Source organism: Octopus bimaculoides, chromosome 1 (genome assembly GCF_046866305.1).
Source record: "Octopus bimaculoides isolate indiv1 chromosome 1, ASM4686630v1, whole genome shotgun sequence".
Taxonomy (NCBI): Eukaryota; Metazoa; Mollusca; class Cephalopoda; order Octopoda; family Octopodidae; genus Octopus; species Octopus bimaculoides.
In genome coordinates this window covers 110,233,066-110,260,098 of record NC_142928.1, presented here as the reverse complement: position 1 = coordinate 110,260,098, position 27,033 = coordinate 110,233,066, and positions in this window count along the sequence as shown.

Genomic DNA, 27,033 nt, shown 5'->3' with positions numbered 1-27,033 from the left:
TTAAACAACCTCAACCAATGTACTTAACATTCCAACCACTAATTAATTAACTATATTCACCTCCAGTCACCACTAATTCCAACACAAGCACTATCATCATCAACTCTTGTTGTGGACTTGGATTCATTTATTTAACAATCAATAATAGATATAAAAATGTATTCAATAATCAATATAAAAATAGACCATAGATGCATTCGCGCGCGCGCGCATAAGCATATATTACAGTGTGTGTATGGGTTGGGGTGCGGTGTGTGCTCATGTCTTTATTTCCTTTACTTAGTGTCATACCGAGCATTCCGCTAGATCTCACAGTCTTAGCTGTCATCGGTGTGGCTTTTATAGCACCTAAGTGTCAACGCTGAACTATGTTTATCTAGTCAAGGCTTAACGGCGAAATTGTTCGTAAATTATAAAGCAAATGAACTTAGCCGCCCGTGAAATAAGCACGGAAACCAGTGGATTGTGATTCGGTAGAAGGTTCTGTTTTAACATAACCAAATAGTGTGGATGGAGGAAGAGGAAGAGGAGGTTACAGTTGTTTGAGGAGGAGGAATAAACGATAAGATGAGATGGTGGTGGGATGAAAGGCAAAAAAATGAAGAACAAGCAAAGGTAGGAAGGAAAGTAAAATGTAAATGAGAAGAGAGGAGATAGGGAAGATGTAGAAGTAAAATTTGAAAAATGACTGTGGAAAAGAAGAACAGCAGCAGCAACAAAAGAAGCCATGAGAGCCATAGAAGAAACGTTATAAAATACCTGCGCCCGAAAAGTTTTGTTGAGGGTTAACGGGAAATCTTTAGCATTCAATAGATCTTAGTCATACTCAGATAATTTACAATGTTTTAAATTTTCTTCCTTTTTGTGAATGTTCAATGGTATTACTGGAATGTGATAACAAAAGAGATGAGAAAAGGTTATAAATATTTCCATTATCAACAGTGGCTTTTGAAGATGGTACTTCACGTATCGGAATAGCAATTTATAGATCGTGGGTTCAGATGAGCTACAGGTGTTTTATTATGTTTTTGGCATTTATTTCTTCATTGTTTCACCATAGCTAGCAGTTAGAGAATATGTAGCAGGTCTTTTGACGTGAGAAAGATAATATCTCTTAACTGTTTGATGCTGCAAAAATTATTGCCATTCGTCAAAGCTGTTATCTACTACCCCACATTAATGTATATCTTATTTTAACTATAAATGTTTGTCTTGTTCTAATTTAACCATTAATGTTCCCTATGGTTTTAAATTTAGTACTTTAGTGTTTCGTTGTATTATTCTAAATATACTGAGGAATAGATATAATTCTTCAATATCTTGACCTAAATTCCCTTACCTTAAATTTCCTCTAACCACTACTCAGGGTATTGTCCTTCCATTTTCATTTTATTTCTACATATATATATATATATATATATATATATATATATATATATATATAGGTTCGAAAAAAGGAAAAAGACAAAAAGCAACAACGTGAGGACGTGATAAAGATTGTGTTACTAGACGCTCGGGAAAGGAAAGAGAGAGAGCGTATGACGTTTCGAGCGGAGCTCTTCGTCGGAAACAAGGAAAGTCCAAAGAAGGGAAAAACGGAGGAAGAAAAAATCGCCACCGATGTCCACGAGGTTACATTGTGGAAGGACCGGAAGGGGAAGTGGTGGAGGAAGAGTTCTTTCTGAGACAAGAGAGTGCAACAGGGAGGTAAATATGTGTGCGTGCGCGGGGGTCTGTGTGTGTGTGCGTGGTTTGGCTGTTTATCTGTTAGTGTGTGTGTGTGTGTGTGACGTAGTGGAGAGAATTAGTAGCAGGAATAGTTTGGGAGTATTTATGGACAATGGTCAGTAGAAAGTAGGCAGGAAGTTTTTGAGTATCTGTGTGTGAGTGTGTGTTTGTGTTGTGCGGGTGTGATTTCCTAGCAGTGTGTGCCTGTATTTTTTGTGTGCGTGTGTGTATGTGTATATATATGTGTGTGTATATGCGTGCGGTTTGCTCTGTGGATTACACGTGGGTTATTTCGTGTGTGTGTGTGTGTGTGCGTGTATATGCGAAGTATGTGTGCGTGTATGTGGGTTCGTTTGTGCCGGTGTGTGTGGAGGGGGGTGCGTGTGTATGAGTGTATGTGGATGTGCGTGCGTGTGTCTGTGTGGGGTTGTAAGTGTTGGGTACGTGTGCGTGTGTGTGTGTGTGTATATATATATATATATATAGTTCAAAAAAACAATAACAAAAAAACAAAAAAACAACAAAGTGAGGACGTGATATGGATAGTATTATTGGACGCTCAGGAAAGGAAAGAGAGAGTGTATGACGTTTCGGGCGTAGCCCTTCGTCGGAAAGATGGAAAGTTCGGAGAATGGAAGAACGGAGAAAGAGGAAAATGGTACCGATATATATTCTCTTGCTTGATTTACCCCTAACCTGCTGTCCATTACTACTTAATCTACCTTCCTCTAAATTGAAATTACTACTATCTTACCCCTCCAATTAGATTATATAGAAATTAAATTCTTGTTTGATTCACTAGACTGTTGAATAGCAGCCCAGTCAAGATGGTATTTTCTTCTTCTCTTACTCTTGTTTTGCACACATCTACAAAATGACTTTCTAAAATGAAATTCCATTATGCAGCTGAGGAGTACATTTTCATTGTACATTTTATGTAGTGTTCTCACTACATGAATAAATGAAGTTTGTACGAAACGTATGTACTGCTATAACCTATTGAATTTTTGTTGCTTTTCTTAATATATATATATATATATATATATATATATATATATATATATATATATATATATATATATATACCGTATATCCTCGAGTATAGTCCACCCTTGAGTATAATACGTAGGGGATTTTTAGGGGGCTGTACCTCTGAAAAACCTAAACCTTGTGTATAATACGCACCCCTTCTCTAACTTGAGTCAAGGAGGTCTATATAACATCCTTGGTTTGTAAACATATATACAGTAACGTCCTTTATTATTATTGTATATATAACATAATGCAAACGTGTACCTTTTTTTGTGCACTTTGCAGAAAATAAAGAAATAACAGTAATAACGTCAGTGAAAAATAAATATTAAGTAAATTGCCTTTACATATTTATCACTCTCAGTTACAAAAGCAAAAACATTTATTCAAATCCTTCAAATTCAACGTCACTTTCAGCATCAAATAACTGTTCCATTTGTTCCTCCGTAAACATGTCAGCATTACTGTAGTGTAAATCTCCGTCATCGTCAGATTCATAGTCAACATCAGAAGATTCACTTTCATTTATTTCATCTTTCCATACGTCATCCTGAGTACGATCCAGTGCAGACGATATACAACATTTGATAAAACTTTTCACAATAATCTGGGGATCAAGTTCATTTCATGCATACACAATCCATTTGCATATCAAAGTCAAGTCGGAAGTGCGAACCCTTCCACCTTTAGTGAACGACTTTTCTCCAGTCGATATCCATTCAGTCCATAAATCATGCAATTTGTTTTTAATCGGTTTGTTAATAGAGACATCTAATGGCTGCAATATGGAGGTATACCCAGGGGAATGATAGCAACATCTGTTTTTGACGTTTTTTTAAATGCTTCAATTTATCTTCACTTCTGTGACATCTAAAAGCATCTAGTACAAGCAAACTGCTGTGCTGTTAAATTGCTCCACCAGGGCGATTTCCCCATACAGTGTCAATCCAATCTCTAAATAACTCATCATCCATCCAGCCTTTTTGTTGATATCTAACAATAATCCCTGTTGAAAATTCCACGTTTTTGGGTGCTGTTTTACGTTTCAATATTATATAAGGTTTAAGTTTGGTACTGTCAGCCATACAAGCTAACATGACGGTAAAACGATTTTTTTCGTGGCCTGTGTTTTTAATTGTAATTGACGATGTACCACTGAAATCTATTGTGCTATCTGCAGGCATATCAAAAGTTAATATGTTTTGCAAATTGTTTTTGTTACATGTTATTCTGTGTTCTAAATACTTTTATTTTAATAAATGTTGCTTACTGCAAGTTATGGATGATTCTTTTATTACTTCATTGCTTTCAGGTTTAGCTTAAGGTATTTTCGCGCCCGACATCACAAAATGCGCCTGAATAAACATTGCCAGACAGCAAATAGAGACTCGGACATTGCTTAGAAAATATTTTAATTTTTAACCTCGTATATAGTACGCACTAGGAATTTTGACCTTTAAATTTTGGGGAAAAAATGCGGATTATACTCGAGGATTTATGGTATCCTTAACGCTAATCCTTAACTTCCTCCCTCACTCTCTCTACCTCACTTTCTATTTATTTATTTTTCTTTCTTTTTGCCACTACAATTCTGTTACTGAACATTGATATGTTCGTGTCTATTTCTGGATATTTACACTATCAGGACTTTCGCAGGATCGCACCTAAGGACTTACTGACTTACTTCTACACGATTGGAAAGTTGCTTCTTTTTTCATCTCTTTCTTCATCTCCTTATTCCTTTACTCCTGTCCTCTATATCATCATTTTGTTAATCTATACCCTTCACTCATTTTCCCTATTTGTCTCCAATGACGGAATATCCCATACTCTGGGATATCCCAGAAACAGCCGAAAGACTTCGCAATTTTTTTCAATAATAATAATGTATATGACTTGAGATGTTTGCCTTGCTTTAATGTTTGTTGTCCTCTTTCACAATTATATATCCGCTATATCGGAAATTTGCAATGGCTCCATAACTACCGTCTCGGAGCCCTAGTAATCCGTTAGAGCTTTTACCTCGCGTACCTAATCGTTTAGATCACCTGTGAACTAAATCCCCCTATTTTGCATATATACATACATACATACATATATATATATATATATGTGTGTATATATATATATATATATATATATATGTGTGTGTGTGTGTGTGTGTGTGTGTGTGTGTGTGTGTATGTATATGTATATATATATGTGGAGAATGGAGAATCAAACAAGAAGAAGCAATTTGGCTGGGCTAGTTAGCCATTGTTTTAATTATGTGGAGATTATATAATGAGTCATTTACGCACGTTTCTAACGTGCTAACACGTGGAAATGCATCTGATTAAAATCGGAATTATGAGCTTAAATAGCACCCATCCTACATCCCCCTCCAGGAAGACCAACACAACTTCAACTAAAACGTAAGACTATCTTTACCTAACGCTATTATTATACCACCATATGCATTAATATATCCACTAATTGTTCCTCCTACATCTCTCATACTATGAACTCTTAACATACTCCTCAACATTCTGAAGAGATCTGCCAAACCATTTGGCAAATTGAAACGTGCGTAAATGACTCATTATATAATCTCCACATAATTAAAACAATGGCTAACTAGCCCAGCCGAATTGCTTCTTCTTGTGTTTGTTTCTCCATTCTCCACATAACTATAATTAGAAACTGCGGTTTAAACAATAAATTACCTGCCTCTGGATACCCTCTAACGAAGACGGTACCCACACAAGTAATTCCCAGGAGTGCCTCCGGATTTAAACATCCCCTGGTTGCTTGGATACTTCAGACTACCCCTGAAAAATTGAAGCAATCCTATCATTTACCTATGTATATATATATATATATACATACATACACACACACACACACATATATATACATATATATGTGTGTGTGTGTGTATGTATATATATATATTTCGAAACGCAGAGTAGATGAAACAGGGACAACTGACGAAGGGGTATACTCTTTATGTTGCATGTCCCGTTTTCTGTTTGTTTTTTTTTTCGTTGTTCGAAAAAAGTTCGTTTTCTATGTTTGCGTTTCTCATTGTGTTTAACGATTTTTGGGTGTTCTGTACCCATATATGCATACATATAGATGTAAGTATGTACATATATGTATGGATATATTTATATATATATATATATATATATATATGTGTGTGTGTGTGTGTGTGTGTGTGTGTGTGTGTGTGTGTGTGTGTGTGTGTGTGTGTGTGTGTGTGTGTATACACACACACACATTCATACATATATACACACGCAGAAATAGATAGATAGATAGATAGATTACAATTTATAACGCCTACGCTAAAGAAAGGTATCTCATTTCCAAACGCAGGAAAAGAAAAAAATAAAGATTCTTTTGACATTTTCATCGTGACGTATTGGCCACTCCTCGAAAGGAAGGTACACCCTTACCTTTTCCAAGCCAACAAATGAAAAACTATTTAAAACAAACACAGACTAGGAAGTAGATGGAATGTCTACGCTAATTTTCATATCGTACAATTTTTTGCGACGACATTGAATAATAATTAAGTAATTATCATATATTCTATTCATAAAGAGTGTGTATTAGAAAATGTATCTTGATTAAATCTATAATTCATAACATCAATGCTGAAGAAAGCATATAAAACACACACACACACAAACACATAGGCACAAGGCCCAATATTTTGGGGAGGGGGCCAGTCGATTAGATCGATCCGAGTACGCAACTGCTACTTAATTAATCGACCCCGAAAGGATGAAAGGCAAAGTTGACCTCGGCAGAATTTGAAATCAGAACATAAAGGGACGAAATACCGCGAAGTATTTCACCCAGCGAGCTAACGTTTCTGCCAGCTCGCCTAACACACACACACACACACACACACACACACACACACATATATATATATATATATATATATATATATATATATATATATATATATATATATATATATATATATACATATATATATATATACATACATATATATCCATGACTTTGAGACTCAGTCTCAACTCATGGCTCACCACTTTAGCCTGCGTGGATATCCACCCACCACCATCCACACCGCCCTTGCCAGAGCACGTTCTGTGGACCGTGCATCTGCTCTCTCCCCCCGAACCCGCCCTGCCGTTTCCCGCCTCCCTTTTCCCCTCACCTACCATCCCACCACCCTACCCCTCCAACGCTCCATTCTCCGAGCTTTTCGGCGCCTCCAGTCCGACCCCTCCACCTCCCACATCTTCCCTAATCGACCCCTCCCCTCCTTCAAACGAGCCCACAACCTACGGGACCTCTTGGTCCACAGCTTCTTCCCCAACCCAACCTCCCAACCTGGCTCGTTCCCCTGCTCCCGCCCACGCTGCCGCACTTGCCCTTACCTCTCCAACACCACCCTCCTCACCAGCACCCATCACCGACCCTATCGCATCACCGACTCCTTCACCTGCACGTCTACCAACATCATATATTGCCTCTCCTGCTCTCTCTGCCAATCCCTGTGCATCGGACAAACGGGGCGGCGCCTGGCCGACCGATTCGCGGAACACCTCCGAGATATCAACGTCGGCAATGACACCCCGGTGTCACGCCACTTCCGTTCTGCCGGCCACTCCTTGCGGCAACACCTGTCTGTGTTTGGATTGTCCATGCACAGGGGCCATCCGGACTCCCGTTTGCGCCGTGAACAGGGATTAATCTTCTATCTTCGCTCCTTTGCGCCACATGGGCTCAACTCCCCTCCACTCTTCATCTAACCCCCTCCTCCTGTCTCTCTCCCCCACCCTCCCTCCTACCACCCATCTCTCCCCTCCCCCACCTCCTGCTCCGACTCCTACTTCTTTGTACGTCTCTTCACCTCTCTTCATACTTCTCTCCACTCCCACTTCTCTTCACCCCTACTCTTTCTCTCCTCTCTCTTACTCTCTCGCACTCTCTTCTCTCGTACTCCCCCCTCTCTCACTCTTACTCTCTACACTCTTACTCTCCTACTCTTTCACTCCTCTTTCTCTCCTCTCTCTTACTCTCTCTCACTCTCTTCTCTCGTACTCCCCCCTCCCCCGTACTCCCCCCTCTCTCACTCTCTACACTCTTACTCTCCTACTCTCTACACTCTTACTCTCTTACTCTCTCACCCTTACTCTCTCACTCTCTTCCCCTCTCTCTCACTCTCTTTCTCTTCCTTTCTTCTTCCCCCCCATACCCCTCTTCCCTCTCTCTCACTCTCTTTCTCTTCCTCTCTTTCTCCCCCCATACCCACCTTCCCCTCTTTCTCCCCCCATACCCACCTTCCCCCTCTCTCAATCCCCCTTCCCTCTCTTATACCCACCCTCTCTCCTCTCTTCCTCTCCCCTCCCATACCCATCTTCCCCCTCTCTTACATCGACCTTCCCCTTCTCCCTCCTCGTCAACACCCCCTCATAAGCTCATCCCACCACACCCCAACACACTCCTACTCTACCTTCCCACTCCACCCCATCCAATTCCTTACACCCACCACCCACCCCTACCCACATACCCCACAAACCCCATACCTCTACCCCACACTCCACCCATGCCTTCCCCACCTCCCAACACCCTCACATCACACCACACCAATACCCTTGCATCACACCACGCACACCACACCAATACCCTCGCATCACACCACGCACACACTACAACTGACCAACTACTTTCTCCCTTTCTCCCTTCCCCCATTTTCACACTACATACGTCAAGATCACCAGCAGTCTACCTCCCACACACAGCCCCTCGTTCCCGATCACCGTTCGTTATCTCCCCCTTTCTTAGCTCTCCTGAAATAAGAATTTCTAACTTCCGGTCAGTCATTGTTATGATCGGCCATTATTATGATTGACCGTTGACTGAACACTATTCAATTTTTTTTCTCCGTGTTTTTCTCCTTGTCTCCGTATTCTTTCTGTTGAAGAGCGTAGCTCGAAACGTCAAAGACTTTCCGTATTCCCGAGCGTCATACTAATATATACTTTTGTTATTTACACCACCTGTCCTCGTCTGTTGTTATTTTTTGTATATTCTCCCATATATATATATATATATATAGCCGGTCATAGAGTGACCAATGGTTTCACATACATAAAACGCTTAGCTTTATAGACAACTCGTCAAACTCCATTAGCAGCAGACATTATAGCCTCTTTCAAACTGGAGATAGAAAACCCTTACGGTCAGTTTATTTTGTAAACAAAACATATGTCTGAGACTTAGATCGGTCCGGTCAGCAAATGTTACGGCCCGAATCGACAAACAGAGAATCTGTGCCCTTAGGTTGTTTCCAATCCGCAACTATTTTTTCTGGCCCTAATCAATGCAGCAGGTAACAATTAAAATGCAGACAAACACCGTAGATCTCATTTCTGGGGTTTAAAAGGGTTCCCAGATCAAGCGAGTCTCTTGCATCGCCCTCTCCCGTTTATATATGACCCTGGTTGTTCTATGAGCCTCTATTCGTGTTTTAGGGATGCTCACTAATATTTTTTAATGTTGGGCACGCAACTAAAGGGTTGTGCATATTGAACTAACATTTATACCTGTATAATGTTTGTCCTCTAGCCTGAGGAAAATCCTTCCCACACAAGTTTTAACGTTGAGAGAGAAGGGTGGGCTAATCCAAACAACCTTCCAGTGGTGCTTCGAATATATATATATATATATATATATATATATATATATATATATATATATATATATATATATACTTATATGTATGTATGTATGTATGTAGGTATGTATGTATCTCTCTCTCTCTCTCTCTGTATATATATATATATATATATATATAGAGAGAGAGAGAGAGAGAGAGATATCCTAGCATCAATTGATTTCGCTTTCTGTATTGAACTTACTACATAAACTATTTACATATAGTGAGACATGCGGGATCTATTTTAAAACGGGGGCCACAGTATTTTCTTAACGAAACACTTGGAACACTGGTAGAATGTGTCATATAAAACATCTTTTTCTCTTAGTCTTCTTAAAAAAAAAAGAAATCCATAAGTTATTCCATGTTAAAGTTGTCGTATTTCTGTAATTTCAACCAATCACTGACGTCCATTCAGCCGATATACATTAAGTGCCGACTACATAAACAAACGATTCTGAAACAATTCTATCGGTGATAAAATTATTATTTCCTTGTCAAAAAATGGCTAAAGCATATTGGCAGTAGCTAATAAACCTTTCTATTATAGGCTAACCCTAACCCTAACCCTAGGGTTAGGGTTAGGGTAAAACAGCAAATTTAAAAAGAAAAAAGCAAATAAAACGAAGAAAAAAAAAGAAAATGAAAAAAGCAAATTTAAAATGAAAAAAGCAAATAAAACGAAGCTATGGAGATTAAATACGCTTTACACCGCTTAATCAGCCAAAGGAGTAAATATAAACAACTGAATACTTGTCAGTGATTGGTTGAAATTATCGAAATAAGACAATTTTTTACATGAAATAAATTCAAATACAAAAATATTTTTCTGTTCTATAACACAAAATAGATAAGTATACGAAGTTTGAAAGTCCTTCCGTACCAAAAACACTACGTAAAACATTAATGAAAACTGTGGCCCCCGTTTTAAAATAGATCCAGGCTGGTATGTATAAGTCGTAAAGCATGCGAGGTTAAGAGAGTTAATTTCTTCTTGTATAAGTATGTACACTTATACATTATTTCACAGATAGAGATAGGGTAATGTTGTAGAGAAAAGAAAGTGAGCTAGTGAAAGTTAGAGTCGAGGAAAGTTGTATGTCTCATAGAAGACTGATTGTAACTTTCTCCCTTTGGCCTTTTGTCTCAAGTGGCTGTCTGCCTGTAACCATCTCTAGTTGCTTCCGTTTACCAACTGATTTTGGTTTATGGAGTTCTTATATTTATAACTATACAAAACTAGTTAGAAAAATTGATATACTGCAAAGACAATAGATATACTTTGTGGAGGGGTCGACTGTTATCTCAATTCCATTCTCCACTGCATACAAGAGGTTAGAGGGGTCAAGTGACAAAGACATAAATTGGCTTAGCAAAGCCATATGCTAAATGTAATTGTTTTACTGTGAGAAAAGTGCTGTTGAAATATGGGAAATTTGTCGATTCAGGTTAGAATCTACTCTATGCCTAAATGAAGTCACTATGCCTAAATGAAGTCGAAAACTTCGAATGACCCGTTCGTGTTTTTTCTTGTCCCTTTTTTGTATCTTCTACCTGGATGTTTTGTTGTCCCTTTTTTGTATCTTCTAGCTGTCTGGATGTTTTGCGTTCTTGACCCATTTTTGTATTCCTTTTTATATACAAATGGCGGTGTACGTACACTTTGGTCTCTTATATGTAAGTACATATATATATGAGGTGATCAATAATTTCCAGTTTTTCCAAAAATATAAGAATTTGAAACATATTTGTCTGACATAATGTAGTTTGATGAGGATGGGCTTATCTTGAGTAGAATTAACCACGACTCTTTTTTACCCTGTGGGGATGATACATATTATTTCCGAATGATATTGTAGTAACGCTGTGCGCATGCGTAGTCTCACGCATGCGTGGAATTCAACAACCAAGCTTTCCCGCTTTATTCTGTCTCTTTCTTGCTGGCCAGCGATTGAGCAAGGACGTGTCTAGCTGTCTCTCCATCTTTCGAACTCACGCTAGACAGCTCACATCAATATACCAATGTACAAAACAACCATGTTCTCACACACCGAAGACGTCTCAATGAACAAGAGCTAAAGATGTATATTTTCCACCTTGAATAAATGTTGTTTGTGTTGATAGTCTGGAGTTCAGCATTGCCGTTAATTCTTAATTTTATATAGGAAAGTCAGGTGTACATCTAATGATGTATAACCCACTTTCCACTAAAATATTTTAGCCTTCTCTCCATGTCTATACGTCTTTACATAAATAACATACTATTTACTGACCTACATTTTATAGGTTTCGAGTTTAATGTTACACAATTAGTTTTTTCAAGGTAAAAAGGTTGATGTAGTATTGTATAGTGTGTGTGTGTGTGTGTGTAAACGTTACTCATAACTTTGTGTCATATGTACAAGAAACATCTGTTACCTAAAATCTACAATCATAATTCAGTTTTAAATGTTAACAGGCGTTGTGAAGTTACAAAACAATCCTAATTGTCCAATGACATTTTTTCAGAATATTTGCTGTAAACTGACATTTATATAGTTATATATTTCAATATTATTATGTAGTTCTAACAGAAATAATAGATTTTAAATGAATTTAAACAATGTGTATCAGCAGTCACGAATCGAGCAAGCAGTGTCAGATGACAGGAATGAATTTTCATAGAAAGAACAAATCAATCAGAAAATATGAAAATATAAGAATATTAGAGTAAAGTGTAGCTTTGAACTACACTAACCTGCAGGCTGCTTTTCCTCGCAGACGGGCAAACACAGGGGATCTATTTTAAAACGGGGGCGCCAGTTTTCATTTATGTTTTATGTAGTGTTTTTGGTACGGAAAGACTTTCAAACTTCGTATACTTATCTATTTTGTGTTATAGAACAGAAAAATATTTTTGTATTCGAATTTATTTCATGTAAAAAATTGTCTTATTTCGATAATTTCTACTAATCACCGACGTCTATTCAGTTGAAAACAGTTAGCGCTGTAACGGTGTATATCGTATTAATCCCCTAACCCTAACCCTAACTAGACTGTTAACCGTAACCGTAACCCTAACCCTAACCCTAACTCGAGAATCCGAACTCTAAAATTGTTACACACATAGATACGCACAGTGTAATTTATTATATAAACAATATATGCGTATAAATTACGATTAAACCGGATGAAATATGTCACAGAGAATAACATTTTTATGACCGCCCAGCAGTAACTCTATTGAGCTGAATAGACGTCAGTGATTGGTTGAAATTACAGAAATACGACAACTTTAACATGGAATAACTTGCGAATTCCTTTTTTTTTTTGTTAAGAAGACTAAGAGTAAAAGATGTTTTATAAGACACATTCTACCAGTGTCCCAAGTTTCATAGTGTTTCGTTAAGAAAATACTGGCGCCCCCGTTTTAAAATAGATCCTCAAATTGAACAATATATATAGTTCTGCATATTCTTGAAAGCAATTTGGTTGCAGTGAGAACATCTTTGATTAAAGATATGCTCAATCAGGGTTGACCTTAATTTACTCAACAACAATTTGCTAAATCACATTACACATATCTTCATGTTACAGAAACGATGCTTTCTGAAAATCTTATGCTAACGTGGAATTTTGTAACGTGAAACTTTTTTTTTACTGGCCTCTATGTTACGTGTAAGTCAATGAATATGGAAGTTGATAAGAAAAGCGTTTCGCATTATGAAATTCCACATTACAAAAATATTTTGAAGAACATATCCTCCGTAGTACAGAAGATGCTTGTACTGCGATACAATGATATCCCACAAATGTCAAAATAGATATTTCTGTGCCTCTTAGCCAGGGGCGTGCCTAGCACAAGTGCTGCCTGAGGCGGATGTTTATTTGGCCGCCTCTTAAAAGTTCTAATAACACTTCAAAACGCCAAAAACGGAATAATACAGGTATATATGTATGCAAAATAAGAAAAATTGTAGTAACCATTTATTTCCCTCAAATTTACTTTTATTATGTTTATACACAAAAAATGATATGAAAAATATGCTAAAGAACAGAATATGAGTGAATTACAAAACTAAACGATTTACAAATTGATGTTACGTGTTTTCCTCTTCGCGAAATCTTGACTGACTTCATCAAAATTAATTTTATCCGCAAGGTTGTGATCTATGGATAGTATTGCCAAATCAGTCAACCTTATTTGACTTATTGTTGACCTGAGGTGGTTCTTGATGAGCTTTAGTTTAGCAATTCTAATGACACGAGTTAGAAAGACTCTTAAAAATATTACAATATTTGACAATGATTCAATAAGATTATATTTCTGAATAAACTGAAGAACTTGCAAAGGCCCTTCCATGTTTTCAGCATCAGCAGCCACCAAATAATCTTACAGTCTTGCCCTTTCACCCAGGAAGTCTTCTCAATATTCTCATCGAAAGCATCTACATCACTATTACACTCTTTATCTAACAAATTGGACAGTGTAAGAAAGGTGTATTTCTTTGCAATATCGTGAAGTCTTTCCTGGAAGCGAAAAGGCTTGGTGCACACAAGCTGTTATAAGAAAATGGGTTTATTTAACTATGCCACTTGTTTTACGTGGTTCTCAAAGAGGTCTTTTAGTCTGGGATTCGGCCAGTACTCATCACTCAAAAGATACGAAAACCTTCCTTTCTGAAAGAAGAATTGATCACATAATGATTCTTGCAGGAATGAATTCATATCTACAAACATTAGATATTGTAATAAACAAGCCATTCAAAGATTATATGCAGATAGAAATGAATCGAACATAGAATGGAGAGAAATCAGCATGGAAACTTTGTCAAACCCAACATCCAAGAAGTCGTGACGTGAATTGGGTGAAGAATTCATGGAATAGAATTACCGACAGTTGAGTTGCCAAAGGTACTTGGACAAAAAGTGTTAATTTAAGGAAAGTTATATTGCCAAAAATGAGAGATTGGGGTCCATGATTCTACAGGAAATGGATTTGCAAGAAATTCAGTCTGAAGTTCGGAGTTTGATGATTTATGATGATCTTCCAAAAGAGTACTTGACTAAAAACAATAAGCAAATAAATAAACTTTTGATAACTAAAAACATGAGTTTCCTTTTTACGATTTTTTCCTTTTACACAAGGACATGAGACTTTTTTGTCTTTCTTGGATTTTTTCCGCAAAAATATATGGCATCCCCCGAAAATAAGCCTTAGTGCGTTTTTTGGATTCAAAATTAATATAAGACCGGGTCTTATTTTCGGGGAAACACGGTATTTTATTTTATGGGTAATGGACACTAATTTATACTTAACATAAATCTATAAATAATCGGTCAAAATTCAGACCAATGTCTCCATTTATGAAATGTGTCAAAATAAGTTTTACTCATTCGTGAATGAAAGCAAGGATTGTATATATGCAATTGTAGTTCTGAATTTATGATCATAATTACTGTATTTATTCAGCAATCGTAAGTGGTTGAATGAATGAAGAGTTTCCGGTGAGAATTCATCAGTTCGCATCCTGTCTATGACACTTTCAACGAAATTAAGTGGTAAATGAAGTGAAACAATGCTAACGAGATGTTAACTAGTCCAAGAACAAGAGAAGGTGAAAGCGAGAGAAAGAAAGAGGGAGAGATGGAGAGAAAGAGAGAAGGAGAGAATCGGGTAGCGAGGGCTGAATTAGTTCTCGCCAGCAGAAGGATTCAACTTGGTCTTTTATCAACCTTAACCACCTTAAGATGGTTTCAGCTACCGTGCCTTGGTGATTTTCTTCAGTTGCTATGGTTACACGCGTGCACACACACACACACACACACACACACACACACACACACTTCAGAAACATAAACAATAAGTGAATGAAATTACACTATGAAATCCTCTCTGTCTTACATATTCGAAAAATACAAGTGGTAAGTTACTTTCTCGAGAATACAGTCTGCCTGAATGGCTTTTATCGTAAACTCATAAAAATAATATATACAATCTCCCAGACAACGATGACATTGACTGAGATTTAGATATTAAGGTAAAAAAAAAAAAAAAATCAGCCAGATTTTTCAAGTAAATTAGAAATAGAATGTGATAGTAAGATACAGACAGGGAGGAAGAAAGAAAAGGAGAGAAACGAAGAGAGACATATCATTGATAATAAAAGGAAAAATGGTGTAAGAAGAGAAAACACAGAAAGAAGAAGAAAACGGAAGAAAAGTAAAGCATGAAAGATAAAAAAGAGAGGCATGGAAGAAATGGAAAAGAGGGGTAAACGAGTAATGAGTCAATGAGAGTAGTGAAGAGAGTGAAAGACAAATGGGTAAAACGAGGGAGAGTTGAAGAGGCATAATAATGAAGAGAAAGAAGAATAAAGGAAGAAATGAAAGAAAAATAATGGAAGAAACAATGAAATGTGGGATGGTGTGAATGAGAAGGAGAAAGTGAAAGGTAAGGCGGTAATGATTTCCAATAGCAAACCAGAAATCAAAAGCAAAAGGGGAAAAAGACAAGTTGTATGGACAAGTAGTAAATATCATTTGGGTTTGTCTCCGAGATGGATAGTTTTGTATTGTTAGCCGTCTATTCACTACAAATATTGAATTTTGTTTCATTGAAGATTACTTAATAAGTGACTGGTACAGAAAGAAACGGGTTGGGCAGATTATAACGAGTTTCGTCACATTGTCTGAGGAGAAACAAAGCTTGTTTTAGATTGATTTATTAATCTTTCTTTTTATTTTATTGTTTTTTTTTTTAGGTAAGAAGCAAGTTGGTGTCGTTGTTGTTTAGTCCCAGGTCAACCATCACTAAGCAACCAATGATTAAATTCATTCTAGCCGTGACTATCACCTGGAGAAAATTCTAACTGGACCCCCACCTACAAGGTCATGCGCTGTTTACCTTGATATGAGATCACCATGTCGTGCACATATGGATGTGATACATGTGCCTGGTGTACCCTTATCAGACGGGTAGTCATGATGGGTATAATGGGCTTCATATATTTTACTCTAGTGTCACTTTGATGGCATCCACTACTCTCTCACTCAAGAAGAAGAAGAAGAAGAAGAAGGAATTGTCAGTACAAAGACCTCGAAATTGAATTATTTAAGATGTGGGGCATGAAGGTGAAAACAATACCAGTAAAACAATACTAGTTGTGGGTAATGAAGAAAGTGGACGTGATTACAATAGTGACTGGTGCACTTAGAAACATCAGTGACTGGTGCACTTGGAGCATTGGTCATGATAAAAAGAAACATGAACAAAAACGTAGACGCTATACCTGGATCTTCAACACTACACACTGTCCAAAAAACCAGCTCTGCTAGAAACAGCCCACATCCTACACGAGACACTGTCAATTCAATAATACAACCTAAACAAAACAATCCACAAACACAAGACACTCTATACAGCAAATATCCAATGAAATAAACTGCCACCAGCAAGCCGATTACCCAAGGCATTACACGCACAACACACCCTAATTCAACAAAAGACTGTACCACACCTCAGAAAAAAAGAAAGAAACTAATGCAATACAATATGGGGAAGAATTTTCACATTCCCAACAACAAACAAGAACACAATGCTGCACACACACTCTAGCAACACGGAGGTGTAGCAGGTGATGCAGTAGAAATTTGCCTGAAACTACCAAATGTTGAACAATAATAATGATAAATGTGAAATGCAGAATGTGTGATAAGATGGATGAAACAGTGTCCCACATTGTTAGTGAATGCCTGAAATTGGTACAACGTGAATAGAAAAGGCAACATGATAATGTGGCAAGAATGATCCATTGGGAACTCTGTGTAGTGATCAGAAAAAAAAATACATGCCTGATAATTGATATAGTATGTCCTGATAACAACAGGATTGAAGAGAAAGAAGACGAAAAAGTGAAAAACTATGATGAATTGAAATTGGAAATACGTAGGTTATGGGCAATGAAGAAAGTGGACTTGATAACAATAGTGACTGGTGCACTTAGAAGAATCAGTACCTATCTACCATCATGACTCAAAAAGATTGGAACAAATGTAAAGATAGAAAATCTACAAAAATCATCATTGCCTGGAACTGTAAGAGTCCTCCGCAGGATTCTTGAAGCGTGATAAGTAAACAAGTGTCACTTTAGTCTGTTGGCTATGGACAGCTGACATTTTCAATTATACCCAGCAAAGTAAAGTTGAGATTTTTCATGATGATGATGACGATGATGATGATGATGATGACGACGACGATGATAATGATGAAGGTGATGATGATGTACACGGGGACACCGAAATACCTGGGTCGGTGTCCAGGGCAGATAGAGATTTGTGTGCTTTGACTAGAAGTCCATCTAGTGCTGGCGCCCTGTTTAATTAAACAGATGCAAATAACAATTAACACTCTAGGTAAGGAATAACCTTTTATCAACTGATTCCTTCTTGTAATGATGGAAAGAAATGATGAAACAAGAAACTACCAATGTTATGGGACTGTCGAAAGAGCAACTGGAGGATTTATGTTCAGGCACACTTCGGAGTGGAAGCCCATGTTCCCACCAGTTGTCATCCAGTGACTAGTGTTAAGAACACAAAAGTAACTCACTAGAAAGAAAGTTGGAGAAAGGAAAGAGAAAGCAAGAAGGATTCAGAAGAAGGACTCACCAATTTTGAAATGAAAAAGAAATGCTTAAAACCAGTGCGACCTAACTTATGAACCAAATCCATGTTATACGGAAAAAGAATAAAGTGCAGTGTTGCGAAGATTGTTCGATCCGCATGACTTTGATGAATAGAAATGATAATGAAATTAGTGTTGATGAATCTGAGAGCACAGAGGAGGATGCAGTAAGTGGAATAGGTGAAAATAGTTGAAAGCAGGATTGTGATACAGATGCAAAGGAATATGCTCATGGAGACCAAGCACCCAGGGACAGTTACCCTCTGACCTTGGAGACAATGAACAGGAAATACTCGACAGACTAATTTAATTGACAGTATGTTATAATTAACAAGATCCAATCAGTCTACTGTCTGTTGATAATAAGAAACTGTATAGTGAAACTATGAAGGAAGATAGAGTCCTGCAGTACGTACGGAAGGACAATATGACAGAATTACGGGAACTGCAGAGGGCAATTACAGTTGTAATAGAAGAACGAACGTATAGATACTTGGCATAAGGACAAAGGAGTCTTCGTGAAAAAGGAGAATTGAATGAGGCATCCTAGCAACTCCCAAAAAACACGTTAGGAAGACAGAGAGTTAATACATGGGTGTTGAAGAATGCCAAGAAATATGAGCAACGAATTCCAAAAAGTTTTCGAACAGTGAGAAAGGTAATTATGGTGTGGATCTCCAGTAAAGTGGTAAAACTCATGAGTTATTCCAAAAAACTCGATCAATACGTGCAAATTAAGTTCTTTTATTCAAACCAGCGGCAGTTTAATAGAAATTCGAGCAGTAAAAGCGGAGAATGTGTGCCTTCTGATCCAGAAGAAGCAATATATTTTTGGTCAGATCTTAGGTTAAGGGGTTGCCGAATTGGAAAGCAGCAAGCCTAGATGGAATCCGAGGCTTCTGGGTGAAATAATTCAAGAATATACAACGGAAACTGGCTTTTCACCTGGACCGATGCTCTTTCGATGATGTAATACCCGACAGGATGGTTAAAGGACGAAAGACTCTCACCATGAAAGATATATCCAAGGGCTCTGTCACTAATTAACGGCCTATTACATGGACCAAACTCGATATGTTGATTACTTTTAACTGTATATTTTTGAACAACCAGTTCAATATCTCATTAAATATGCAAATTAGACACAATAATTTTTGAAATTTTTAACTGGGCCACATTCATCAATAAACTTTGACATATGCTTTACTACCTCTCAATACAATTATATTGTAAACTGTCAATAACATAACTCTTGAGAAATATTTCATAGCTACTGATGTAAACTGGTGTGCTCAATAAAGTAGCTCATTGAAATAAGTACTGGGGTGGGTGTCATCGATTAAAAGCCTTGAAAGCAATACCCCAGTTCACCACAGTCGTTGGACACAGTTCAATGACTGAAATTATGTTGACCGATGCTTTTTTGGCTTCTAATGCTAGTGAAGGATTATTATTGTTGTTGATGATGATGACGACGACGACGACGACAGTAGAGGAGGAGATGGTGCTTTTGCTATTGCCATTTAAGTTTGTGTTTGTCAAATTGTAAATGTCGACATAGACATTTATAGTTTGACAAGTACAAAAGTGTCTATCCAAGTTGTCCTTTTCTTCGGTTTATCTTTTATTTTATTTTTAATTATGTTTCAGTGTTTTCAAAACTTTGGGAGACGTATACAGTCAACATCTTTTCCCACCACCTCACAGATAGACCCTATTTAATCACAAATAGCAAAATCGATTTTTGCAAAATTTTGTGCACAAAATATGTTTGGGACGAACCGTTTCTTTCTTTTTTTTTTCTACTCAAGAATGTTCATAAAAAAAACAAAAAGTAATATTTTTTTTTCTATCAAGTACTTCCTGAGGAAAAGTTTCTTTGAACCGGAGTTGTATAAAACGTTGACCATTCTGAACAAACACAAGAACCACAATTATTTATTGGCCACAAGGATCTAAACATATAATACAAACATGTGAAGTAAAGAAGGGTAACAAAAACATGTGGAATAGACAATAAACGGGAAATGAAGCAAAACATAATCCACTATGAGAATTAAAACACTCATCCATATAAGAGTGAAAAGCCACCAAATTCATCCGTGAACATTCCCATATCATCTGGGTAGATAGACTCTTGGCATAGTTTTTACCAACCATCTTTGGGTTTGATATAGATGTCCCTTGCCTCGTCAACCAACACAGTATTTCAGTATTTTTGTCGTCTCTTAGGTACATATTATTTATCTATTTACTATGTTTGGGGTACACTTGTGAAACTCATGCATTCAAGGAATGTGGGTGCGTCTTTGTTAGAGAATTACAGCAATCTACTTGTCTTCTTTTTATTTTCCTCGATATTTACAATTTTTTCCTATCTCCTCATCACAGTGAAACGATATTTTGAAACTGCGGCACGGAGTCTCTGATCAGTTCTTAAATGAATAGAAATGTGACCCTCCGTTTTCTAGGGGCCTCACTTTGTAAGCCTCTGGTGTTGGTGATGTCAAGAAGGAAGAGATTGTCTCTTTTTCTATCAATCTTGAATGAGTGTTTCATGGGGTTATGGCAGCAGCAACAGTTGGAGCCTCCCTCGCACGTCTTTTGTGTCACAGGAGCTTGCTGGGTTATCCGATGATGCCTTTACCTTCTTAAAAAAATTTAACACATTTTTGTCCTTTTGAGTAGTTAACCTTCAAATAGTTCTTTCAACACTTGTAGCAACTTGGGGTTCTGTCTTTTGACGGACCACTTTTCTACTCTCACAACATATTGCAAACTCGTTGTGGTCTTCAGAGGCCATTAGAACCAGGAGATCCATATAGACTTGCCCTTATTGTTCCACAAATGAGACAATGATCCAAGGGCTCGTATTTGCACCAAGATCTCTGACTGTGACGCTTGTTTTACTCTTGTTTCAAAGACAGACTATTAATTGAAACGGACTATTCCTCAGCTGACAATAGAACTGAATCATCAGCTTTTCTCAAAGACAAAAGCGAATAGCCTCTCCACTTCTCAAGTGAAAAATGCTGAGGTTACTTTTCCAATGGGTTTTGTCCTTCTCTCTCATTACATTTCTCTCGATCTTCATTATCCCACTCTTTCTCTCTTGCTATCTTTCTTCCGCTCCATCTTGATCTTCCGACACTCTCACCATCATTCTCTTGCTCTATCTTGCCCTCTCTTATACTATCTGTATCTCGCTCTCTCTCTCTCTCTCTCCCCTCTCTCTGACTATCATGTTCTATCCTGACATTACTCTCTCTAAATATCTTTCTCTTGCTCTATCTTGCGCCTCTTTCTTACTTTTTCCCTTTTTTCTCGCTCTTTCTTGTCCACTTCCCATTCTTATTCTCTCGTTATATCTTGCACCTCCCTTATACAATATTTCTATCTCTCACTATCTTTCTCTCTCTCTCTCTCAATATCTTTCACTCACTCTCTCTCTCTTCCCCTTCTCTCACTGTATCTTGTACTTCTCTCTCAGTATATTTTTCTGGCTCTATCTCCCCCTCTCTTACTCACTATTTTTCTCTCTGCCCTCATCCTGCCCATGTCTCACTATCATTCTCTGGCTCTATCTTGACACTCTCTTTCACTATTTCTGCCACACTCTATTTTCTCCCCCGCTCTCTCTCTCTCTTCCACACACCATATCATTCTCTTGCTCTATCATGTATCTCTCATCTCTCTTTCTCTGTCTTTATCTTGCCACTCTCACAGTTTTTCTCTCGCTCAATCATGCCGCTCTCTCTGTCACTTTCTCTCGCTCAATCTTTTTCTTCACTCTCTCTCTCTCGCATGCCCACACACAGGTGTACACACGCGTACACAAACACGCTCACACAACCACTATCGTTGTGTCTCTTTTATCTTGTCCCCCTCATACAGATGTGTGTTCCCTGGCTACTCTCAAACCTCTGCATAGATTCTTGGTGCCAAACTGCTTGAAAAGTGAGAAAAAGGCGTGAATCTCAAGGACATCCATTTTGGTTTTTACTTTGAGGTGTAATCTCCAGCTATCTACTGGTCGATAAATAAAACATACACATGATAATTGCTTGCTCCATGTGTGGCATTGGCCTGATAACTTAGAGAATGGTGTTCAAATCCTAGGTCTCACTACACTTTCATAAGTTCTCAGATAATACACCTTGGGGTTAGTTATCAAACCTTGGTCCATTGGCTAGAGCAAAGTTCTATTCTTGGGGATATGTACTACTCTCACATTATTAGAAAGTTAACTTAAATTTACTGTGTGACCTGGTGCATTGTCTACAAGGAACAATGCTCCGTTGGAAATATGACTAGGATTATACTTTTCTACACGTCTCGAAAAGGCTCCTAGTCACCTTTGCCTTCTTATTTGGATGCTAAATCAGAGGTAAATTAACTTGAAAAGCCCTGTATTTTTGGAGAGATATTCTATTAGAAGCTCAACTTTCATATCACTAGTAGCATTTTCTCTCAGAAGAAGCATCAGACAAATTATGGAAACTTCCTTTTCCCTTTCTTTTTTTTCTTGAGAAATAGTTCTAGTACACATGAACATCCAGAAAAGTGCAGTTTCACCAAAACTGTACACTTGCTCTGGCATGTTGCTTTTGCCAGTTGTTAGGAAAGCAGCAGCCTCTGTATCAACACTAGAAGCTTCACCAGTCATTTTTGTACTATGCAAATTCAATCACTTTTTAAACCTTTTAAACCAGAAAAGGTTTTCATTAGAAATTTCATCCTCCTTTTTCTAGAAACAGTCATATAAACTTTTGGCTTTTTTTTTTTCCAATTACTATCATACTTATCTCTGCCTTATGTCAAATCTAATCCTTGATCTATATACTCAGGAGCTATCCCATTTTAAGCATCACATTACATCTATGAAAAAATATGATCCGACCATAAGAGAGTAGCTTGTTGAGCACCTGGCTTAATTTTCTCTCTTTTGTCATGTATTGTTCACACTGTAGGCATTGCAATAACGATGCCAGATATTTTTTCACTGTTTTCGCGGATTCTCATGACTCTCTGTCGCCATCCAGTTCTATTATTATGAATTTGAATTGAATCATAGTGAATCTTTCATTAACTGATTACACAATCATGGATGCCATTCCTATGGATGCGTTGCAGTTACTCACTTGATAGAGCTTGGTGGTCCTGACCATTAATCTTCCAGGATTCCTCCACTCAGCATCAATGTAAGAAGCACTGTTGGTTCAGTTGAGCTCTTCCACTACCTCTTTACAATCTGCCATGTTGAAGTCCCATAACTTCGCGATATCCCTGGCAGGATGGCTGAACATGTGCTATGCCTTGCCAAATGATGGCCCATAACTATGCAAGGTATAATTATTCAAAATTTAATGTTTTGGCAATCTAGCTGATTTTTTTCCTCTCACTTCAAACCCTCTTAAAATTTAGTATCTAGTGTAATCCTTTTATGTTCCTTTTCTACTGATTTAACACCACTCGATCCCTTCTTTTCAGTCATCTTAAAATGATAGGTAAATCCAACTGCAGTAATAATCAACAATTATGCACAACAAATATGTAGGAAAAATATAGCATTAATAAAAAAACTATTTCGTGATAGCAAAAAATTGTCTTAGACATATGAATGTAAGGTTGGAAATGAGAAGATAGAAGGGTGAGGAAGTACAGTGGGAGGAATTATTGAATAAGAACAGTTAGATAAAATGTTACCACGTTGACAGGCACTTCGCTGACTTAAGCCACAAAAACTCTACACTCTACATATGCTCTACATTGTAATGTCATATAAAATATGTAGCTATCATGTTGATACTAATATTGTTATTGCCAGTTGGTTATTCAGAAATAGTGGTGGTGGTATTGATTATATTAATTTTGATGTTAGTGACAGTGATGGTGAGTGTAATGATAGTGGAGACGATGGTCATATTGTTAAGTATAATCTTGTTACTGTTTTATCTCGAGTTAACCCTCATTGACTGAAGATCAAAGATTCAACTTCTAAAAGATCTTTTGGTTACCAATTATATCATGTCCTTGTCATTTATTTTAGATGGAGTTGCTTATCTTGTAAATATTAATGTTGTTTTTATTGTTCAGGGGTCACCAAACTATGGCCTGCTGCCGCACTGTACCTTTTGTGTAAGTACCTGCAATGAGAGTTCATTTGCCTCTAGTATGGCATCAGTGTTTGGAGCAACTTATGTCTGTGAGCATACATTTTCAATAATGAAGTATGTGAGATCAGCACATCGAATGAAGTTGACTGATGAACATTTGAAAGCAATTCTCTCGGTTGGATGCAGCAATTCCAAAGAAAATATTGATGATATCTTAAAAGCTAAACACCATTTTCACAAATCTCACTGACCTTTTTTAAAGCTTAGTTTGAGATTCGGATACGTGCACACTAGGTGTAATATAACTATCTTATTGCTAACGTCATTTTCTTTGATAACTTTCTGGTAAATAAATACGTTGGTTGTCTTTATTTTTTGTGTAATCACTGTATTGTATTGAATAAAATGGTTATGCGGCCCATGCTCATCATTCTCTGAGTTATCTGGCCCACAGTGAAAAACGTTTGGTGACCCCTGTTATTCTTGATAGTTAGAAAGTTGGTGGGTTCATAATGGTAGTGGTGTATTGGTTTTTGTGGTGATGGTGATTGTGTTGGCGTTGATGATAGCAGTGGTGGTGAAAGTTGATAGATAGATAGACAGATAGATAGATAGATAGACAGACAGACAGATAGATAGATACTGATACATAGATATTCATTGTGATCGAAGAAAATATACACAAGCACACAAATAGTGAAAAATTCTACAAAATTTTACACAAACACTTGCATCTACACAAATACAAATACATGCATACACACACACACTTTGTCATCACATACATACATGCATGCATGCATGCATACATACATGCATGCATACATACATACATACATACATACATACATACATACATACATACATACATACATACATACATACACATACACACATACACACACACACACAACGAAGACATCACCCACATCATAAGCAGTTGTCTGAAAATGTCATCATGGTATTATCTACCGATGAGACATGATGTTGTAACTAGGACACCGTATAAAGAAATCTGTCGGAAGGATAACCCCGTGAAAAATTAAATAAGAGCCCACAGTATGGTAGAAGCCACAGCCCATCATAATAAAAAGGAATACTGGTATAATGTCCCAGTGAAGACCTCAATAAAATGTAAGCACAGCAGACCTGATGTAATGATTTGGGATAGAAAAGAGAAACTCTGTACAGTTGTGGAAATTAGCTGCCCAGCGGATGTTAACATAAATCTTCAGATTTATGTTAACATCCGCTGGGCAGCTAATCAGTGAAAAGAGAACACCTACGCTGAACTATTGAGAAATCTGCAGTTACTCTATCCAGATTACAAGTTCAGGTTTATATCTGTAATTATTGGGGCCCAGGGATATGTAACACGCTGCCTAAATATCAATCTTGAGAAATGAGGCTTCTCAAAACCAGAAAGAGACTGTAAATAATATGTGACAATTATTCGGTAGCCATGATAAAACTCCAAAACTCAGAGTTTTATCATGGCTACCGAGTAATTGTCACATATTATTTACAGATATATATATATATATATATATATATATATATATATATATATATATATATATATATATATATATTAGAAGCCTGGGTTACAAAAATATATCAAGTCAAACCCAAAGGCCTTCTTTCAGTATGCCAAAGAAACAGTTTCAGTTCGCTGCAAAATAGGACCTCTCTTCCAAAAGGATGGCTCCCTCACAGATAACTCAACCAAGATCAGTGAGGTACTGAATGACCAGTTCAAAAGTGTCTTTACCACCCAGTTGGAACACAGACAAGTGAACAAACCAGTGGATTTCTTTGCCACCTCACCTATAACCAGCGAGGTAGTTACGATGGATTATATCGACATTGGTGAAGAAGTCATAATACTAGCCATAGATGAGCTGGATGCAAACTCAACTACTGACCCTGATGGTTTCCCAGCAATCCTCCTCAAATCGTGTAAGCGTGCCCTGACGCAGATTCTCTTCTAGAGTTTTCTTACAAATGGCAGGCTGCCAAGCAAACTGAAGGAGGGAATAATATGCCCAATCCATAAAGGAGGAAGCAGAGCAGATGCCTATCTCTCTGGCTTCATACATCAGTAGAGTCATGGAATGGATAGTCAGAGGGAAACTAATCACATTCCTTGAAGAAAATGACTTGCTAAGTGATACTCAGCATGATTTTCGACCAGGTAGGAGCTGCCTGACTCAGCTCCTACAGCACTTATGACTGGGTGTTGAAGCAGTTACTCAGCAGCTCAAATGTGGACATAATATACCTTGACTTTACAAAAGCTTTTGATAAAGTGGATCATGGTATGATATTCCACAAACTGGAAGGGATTGTGCCAAATTTTGCCATTGAAAGCTACACCAATGCCAGAACGGGTTGCCACTGCACAGTGCCAAAGATTCCAGCAATGTGGTTACACTTCAGGACCAGTTACTGCAACAGCTTGGGTCTCAGGGGCCTACAGCTTTTTAATATTCTCCCAAAAAGCCTGAGGGACCTACACAAAGTGGATATAGGGGGTTTTCAAATCAAAACTGGATCTCTTCTGGTCGAGAATCCCAGATGAACCTACCTTGCAGCAGGAGGTAATAATGAGGGTAGTGCCATCAAACTCACTTATTCACCAATTGCCACATATCAGAGGAGGCTCTCAGTGATAACAGAGGAGCAAAACGGCGGTGCCCCAGCATGGCCACAGCTTTGAGCTGAAACTGATAAAAAAACAAAAAAGATTAAAATATATATATATATATATATATATATATATATAATATATCATTCCAGCACACGAT